We start from the raw sequence: 7,500 nt of genomic DNA, 5'->3' as shown, positions 1-7,500 counted from the left end.
CAATGTAAGGAGCTGCCCCCCCACTCGCTCCAGTTCCTCACGCGAACGACCCTCAACCAAAATGAGAAGGTCGTCCGCATACGCACAGTGTTTACAAAGTGGCTCTAACTGCCGAAGCAGGGAGTCCATCATGAGGTTCCAAATGAAGGGACCACAGATGGATCCCTGCGGACAGCCTCGCACCACCCCAATCTCCACACTCCCGCCCACACCTACCATAGATGCTTTTCTGTCCGAAAAATAACTCCGCCATAGAGTAATTTCCGGACAACCAAGCTCCTCTAGTCGTTGTAACACACGATCCCAGCGCAAGTAATCAAATGCCCCCTTAAAGTCAATAAACATGCCAAGGACATATTTATTGACGTTTCCCCTAACTACACTCTGAACATACATCCACGCATCTTCTACACTACGTCCTTTCCTAAACCCATACTGCCTATCCGACCTAACACCCCGAGTTAGCTCCTGAAGCCGCTCAACCATAACCCTTTCCAGCACTTTTCCAAGCACCGGAAGGAGGCTGATACCACGATAAGATCGAGGATCACTCCTGATCTTATCGGGCGACTTCAAGAGTACAACAACCCTAGCAACTTTCCACTCACGTGGAAAATATCCCTCCCATATGCATTTATCATAAATGGCCTCCAAGTATTCCGGAATGAACTTCCACAAGCATTTGCACATCTCTCCGTTCAAACCATCTAAACCTGGAGACCTTTTAGACCTGACCAGGCCAAACGCATACCCCAACTCCCCAACGTCTAGTGGAGGAACAGGCACCTCTTGTGCAGGAGGAACCTGAACCTCAGCCCTTGGAAAGAACTCACCTAACAAAACATTGGCGCACTCTCTCCACGTTGTTGACACAGTGTCACCCACGCGAAGAGAGCTAGCCATCTCATTTCGACGGCCCCGACAGATCCTAAGGACCTGTCCCCAAGGGTCGTCCCTATTATCCCCCACAAATCTCCTCCACTCTTCCTCTTTCACTCTCACCAACATTTTCTTATATTCTTTCATTCCTACACTAAATTGATACCTGAGCTGGGACAGATTCTCCGAATTGGTCCGCCTGCCGCGTTGAAACAACCGCCTCAAGCGTCGGACAGACCTCCTCTTTGAATTTAACTCACTCGTCCACCATTTCACACCTTTCATTCTCACAGCCCTAGCTTTCCTAAACACTAAGTCATTCACTCCCCAGACACATTCAGATAGACGAGCAATTTGCTCATCAACCCCCAATTCCTCAAACTCACTAAGCGGTATACCCAATACCGCTTCCCTAACAGTATGTCCATATCGGTTCCAGTCAGTACACGAGGTACGCCATCGCCTCAATGGACTCCCCCCCTCTAACTGCGGGGTACGGGGAGTAACCATAATTTGTATTAAATTATGGTCACTAATTCCCCAACCCCCCCTAACGCTCCATTTACACTCGAACCTACTCGCTGCTGCCTCATTCATGAGCGTCACGTCAATGTCACTCACACCTCTAGGACCCTCAAACGTATACCACTCGCTTGGTTCGTTTGCAACGAGGAGGCTATTCGCCACAAGCCATTCGCTCATAGCCTCACCCCGATCGTGGCTCTGATATCCAGAAGTATGCCTGGATACCTTGCTGAACCACATCGGGGAAGTAGCATTCGCATCCAGACACACGATGGCAGGAATGCTACTCTCACGTAGTAGCACCGCATCTATGTACCTTAAATAGGGCTCCAGAGGCTCGTCAAACTTGCAATACAAGCTGACGACATTCATTCTGCCGAATTCCCCCTCGACAAGTAGATAGGGACAGTAGGAATCTCGTTAATCCATTCATGCGCGTCACTAATTAGATGACGAGGCATTTGGCTACCTTAAGAGAGTCATAGTTACTCCCGCCGTTTACCCGCGCTTACTTGAATTTCTTCACTTTGACATTCAGAGCACTGGGCAGAAATCACATTGTGTCAACACCCGTTAGGGCCATCACAATGCTTTGTTTTAATTAGACAGTCGGATTCCCCAAGTCCGTGCCAGTTCTGAATTGATTGTTAATTGATAATCGTTATAATTTAAAAAGAATATATATCGAATGATATAATTCCTTAAAAATTTTAGCAAGAAAGTTCCACAATTGGCTACGTAACTACTATCCGGGGAACAAGAATCGTAATTCTCTATTTACCCAGAACGAGTACATAAACCATGGTATTGCTTCCCAATCAAGCCCGACTATCTCAATCTTCAGAGCCAATCCTTATCCCGAAGTTACGGATCTAATTTGCCGACTTCCCTTACCTACATTATTCTATCGACTAGAGACTCTTCACCTTGGAGACCAGCTGCGGATATTGGTACGGCCTGTTGAGAAGTTTGCGTGACCCCACCATAAATTTTCAAGGTCCGAGGAGAAAATATCGACACAACAGTAAATGTCATGCTCTTCTAGTCCATCTACCATATCTCTCTTCGAAAGACTTCCATGGTAGTACGACTATAAAACAGAAAAGAAAACTCTTCCGATATCTCTCGACGGCTTCTTTATGGTCGTTCCTGTTGCCAGGATGAGCACAAGGCCCATTTTTAATAACAAACGGATACTCAACAGGTTACGGAATTGGAACCGTATTCCCTTTCGTTCAAAATAATTCAAGTATTTAATTATTTTTTAATATATATATATAAATTTTATTAATATTTTTTTATTAAAAACTTGAAAATTTTCGGCTTTCGCCTTGAACTTAGGACCGACTAACTCGTGATCAACCACTGTTCACACGAAACCCTTCTCCACTTCAGTCCTCCAAGGTCTCATTCGATTATTTGCTACTACCACCAAGATCTGTACCAATAGCGGCTCCATGCAGGCTTACGCCAAACACTTCTAAGCACACTATTGTACCCTCCTACTCACTAAAGTTTCAAAATTTATAAATCAATCGAAATTGTTTTATAAATCATCTACTTTAGCGGTAATGTATAGGTATACAACTTAAGCGCCATCCATTTTAAGGGCTAGTTGCTTCGGCAGGTGAGTTGTTACACACTCCTTAGCGGATTACGACTTCCATGTCCACCGTCCTGCTGTTTTAAGCAACCAACGCCTTTCATGGTATCTGCATGAGTTGTTAATTTAGGCACCGTAACATTACGTTTGGTTCATCCCACAGCGCCAGTTCTGCTTACCAAAAGTGGCCCACTGGGCACATTATATCATAACCTCAACCTTCATATCAAGAAAGGTGAGGTTCTTACCCATTTAAAGTTTGAGAATAGGTTAAAATCGTTTCGACCCTAAGGCCTCTAATCATTCGCTTTACCAGATAAGATTATTTTATATAATTTTTAAATGCACCAGCTATCCTGAGGGAAACTTCGGAGGGAACCAGCTACTAGATGGTTCGATTGGTCTTTCGCCCCTATACTCAATTCTGACAATCGATTTGCACGTCAGAACTGTTTCGGTCTTCCATCAGGGTTTCCCCTGACTTCAACCTGATCAAGTATAGTTCACCATCTTTCGGGTCACAGCATATATGCTCAAGGTACGCTCCAGTTAGAGGTATAAATAATAATAAATTATCATTATACATAACTATATGGAACGCCCCGGGATTGAATTAATTGACTATTTAAGAAAATAGACTAAAAATTAATCCCATTATATTTTTAAGTTAAGTTAATTATGCCATTAAGTTTAATATAACTCAATGACTTGCACATATGTTAGACTCCTTGGTCCGTGTTTCAAGACGGGTCCCGAAGGTATCCTGAATCTTTCGCATTGTTAATCATATAAATGCATACAAATAAATATTAATATCATAGATATTAAATTTTTTGTAAAATTCAAAAAATGAATTTTAGCATTATATATAATAAAATCTATCAACACTTTATCAAATCATTAGTATTTATTCTATGTTAATATGCTTAAAAAGCAAATTAATTTAAATAAACTTAATATCACCAATGATCTTTTGATAAATACTTTATTATGTTAATAGATTACAATGTCCTTATATGAAAAAAATGCACATTATTTTTAATTATTTAATGATGAATTTTTCATAATGGATATTCAGGTTCATCGGGCTTAACCTCTAAGCAGTTTCACGTACTATTTAACTCTCTATTCAGAGTTCTTTTCAACTTTCCCTCACGGTACTTGTTTACTATCGGTCTCATGGTTATATTTAGTTTTAGATGGAGTTTACCACCCACTTAGTGCTGCACTATCAAGCAACACGACTCTTTGGAAATATCTTTCTAGTAATCATTAACGTTATACGGGCCTGGCACCCTCTATGGGTAAATGGCCTCATTTAAGAAGGACTTAAATCGTTAATTTCTCATACTAGATATTAAGATATTCCATACACTGCATCTCACATTTGACATATAGACAAAGTGACTTAGTGCTGAACTATTTTCTTTTCGCTCGCCGCTACTAAGAAAATCCTTGTTAGTTTCTTTTCCTCCCCTCATTAATATGCTTAAATTCAGGGGGTAATCCCATATGAGTTGAGGTTGTTTTAAAATATTTTTTATCTTCTCACACAATTTAATAAATAATTATATCATCTTTTCATCTCTATTTTTCTTTTTTTCCTTTTATATAAATATATATTATAAATAATAATTATGTAAAATGAGGCAATTCTAGAATAAAAAAAAATTAATTTTTATGCTAGACATTCCTCCTTTAATTACATATATAAATTAATATTTTATATATATATAAATAATATGAAAATTTTTTAAAGAGAATACTTAGATTCAAAATTTTTATTTCATTTTATTTGAGAGGATTTTTTTTTTTTTAAGAATATATATAATAAATAAAAAATTCATTATATAATCTTTATTTTTTTGCTATTAATATTATGAATTATTTAAAATCCAATAATATACACATTTGCTTAAATTCAATTATTTTTATAAAAGAATAAGCAACTTATTTAGCATAGTCTTACAACCCTCAACCATATGTAGTCCAAGCAGTACTTTAAAATTTAATTTAATGTACATAACAGCATGGACTGCGATATGCGTTCAAAATGTCGATGTTCATGTGTCCTGCAGTTCACACGATGACGCACAGTTTGCTGCGTTCTTCATCGACCCATGAGCCAAGTGATCCACCGCTTAGAGTATTTTTTTATTTATTTTTATTTATAACAAATGTCAATTTTTTTTTGCATATATTAATTGAAAGAGTAAAATTAAATAATAATAATAATAATATATAAATTGATTTTCTTTCAATAATATATATCAAATATATTTAACTCTAAACATTTTTATTAAGTTGCGAATGTCTTAGTTCAACAATAATACAGTGGTGGTATTTATTATGTTTGATTATTTTGTATTTTTTTTAATCATTTTATGTATATATAAATATATTAATAAATATATACCACTTTTGTTATTGTGAACAAATTAACTTATCATTCAATCAAATGAATAATAAGTACAACTTTCTATTTTCATGTTTAAAGGTTTTTAAAAGAAAAAATAAGAAAAAACATTACAAAATGTACCATCCATATTATATTTAATATGATATAATTGATGGATAACAAATTGAATGAAAAAGAATAAAAAGAATATGGATTCAAAATAATTATAAATTTTTCTTTTTTTTCTTTTTTTTTTTTTTTCTTTTGTTTGTTTTTGTTTTTATTTTTTTTGGCATTGTTTGTTTTTCTTACGGATATGGAACACAATAATGATCCTTCCGCAGGTTCACCTACGGAAACCTTGTTACGACTTTTACTTCCTCTAAATAATCAAGTTCGGTCAACTTTTGCGAAACAACCGTGACACACGAGGCGTCACAGTGATCACGTCCGGAGACCTCACTAAATAATTCAATCGGTAGTAGCGACGGGCGGTGTGTACAAAGGGCAGGGACTTAATCAATGCGAGTTAATAACTCGCACTTACTGGGAATTCCAAGTTCATGTGAACAGTTTCAGTTCACAATCCCAAGCATGAAAGTGGTTCAGCGGTTTACCCGGACCTCTCGGTCTAGGAAATACACGTTGATACTTTCATTGTAGCGCGCGTGCAGCCCAGGACATCTAAGGGCATCACAGACCTGTTATTGCTCAATCTCGTTACTGCTAGACGCAATTTGTCCATTTAAGAAGCTAGTGTCCTTATAATGGGACAAACCAACAGGTACGACTCCACTTATATAAACACATTCAAACACTTGTACATTCAAGATGTACGCATGAAAGAAGGCTATATAAGTTTCAACATCATAATCCTGAAAGCATCTATTTAATATATTTGAGTCTCGTTCGTTATCGGAATTAACCAGACAAATCACTCCACGAACTAAGAACGGCCATGCACCACCACCCATAGATTCGAGAAAGAGCTATCAATCTGTCTTACACGCTTATGTTCGGACCTGGTAAGTTTTCCCGTGTTGAGTCAAATTAAGCCGCAGGCTCCACTCCTGGTGGTGCCCTTCCGTCAATTCCTTTAAGTTTCAGCTTTGCAACCATACTTCCCCCGGAGCCCAAAAGCTTTGGTTTCCCGGGAAGCGACTGAGAGAGCCATAGTAGTAGCTACACCCAATTGCTAGCTGGCATCGTTTATGGTTAGAACTAGGGCGGTATCTGATCGCCTTCGAACCTCTAACTTTCGTTCTTGATTAATGAAAACATCTTTGGCAAATGCTTTCGCTTAAGTTAGTCTTACGACGGTCCAAGAATTTCACCTCTCGCGTCGTAATACTAATGCCCCCAAACTGCTTCTATTAATCATTACCTCTTGATCTAAAAACCAATGAAAGTAGAACAGAGGTCTTATTTCATTATTCCATGCACAAAATATTCAGGCATTTGGAGCCTGCTTTAAGCACTCTAATTTGTTCAAAGTAATTGTACCGGCCCACAACAACACTCGATGAAGAGCACTGAAGTAGGTTTAAATAGGAGGAATATATAAAAAATACATTGTATTAATTATATATAAGAACTCCACCGGTAATACGCTTACATACATAAGGTAATGTACATACCACAATATATAGTTGTACTACCCGTATGAAGCACAAATTCAACTACGAACGTTTTAACCGCAACAACTTTAATATACGCTATTGGAGCTGGAATTACCGCGGCTGCTGGCACCAGACTTGCCCTCCAATAGGTCCTTGTTAAAGGATTTAAAGTGTACTCATTCCAATTACAGGGCCTCGGATATGAGTCCTGTATTGTTATTTTTCGTCACTACCTCCCCGAACTGGGAGTGGGTAATTTACGCGCCTGCTGCCTTCCTTAGATGTGGTAGCCGTTTCTCAGGCTCCCTCTCCGGAATCGAACCCTGATTCCCCGTTACCCGTTGCAACCATGGTAGTCCTAGATACTACCATCAAAAGTTGATAGGGCAGACATTTGAAAGATCTGTCGTCGGTACGGGACCATACGATCTGCAAGTTATCTAGAGTTCAACCAATTTAACGATCAAATGATCGCT

At 38.5% G+C, this 7,500-nt stretch overlaps 1 non-coding gene and 1 pseudogene across 1 annotated transcript; both read right to left on the bottom strand.

The window, feature by feature from the left end:
* The window catches only part of LOC128870537 (large subunit ribosomal RNA), a 7,311-nt pseudogene extending 2,778 nt beyond the window's left edge, over nt 1-4,533 (bottom strand).
* Nucleotides 4,534-4,975: 442 nt separating this feature from the next.
* On the bottom strand, nt 4,976-5,156 carry LOC128870519 (5.8S ribosomal RNA). The gene has a single exon (XR_008455398.1). It is a non-coding gene; the product is annotated as a 5.8S ribosomal RNA (ribosomal RNA).
* Nucleotides 5,157-7,500: the final 2,344 nt, after the last annotated feature.

This window comes from Anastrepha ludens, chromosome X, assembly GCF_028408465.1.
Source record: "Anastrepha ludens isolate Willacy chromosome X, idAnaLude1.1, whole genome shotgun sequence".
Taxonomy (NCBI): domain Eukaryota; kingdom Metazoa; phylum Arthropoda; class Insecta; order Diptera; family Tephritidae; genus Anastrepha; species Anastrepha ludens.
This window is presented reverse-complemented; position numbering and strand designations above follow the sequence as displayed.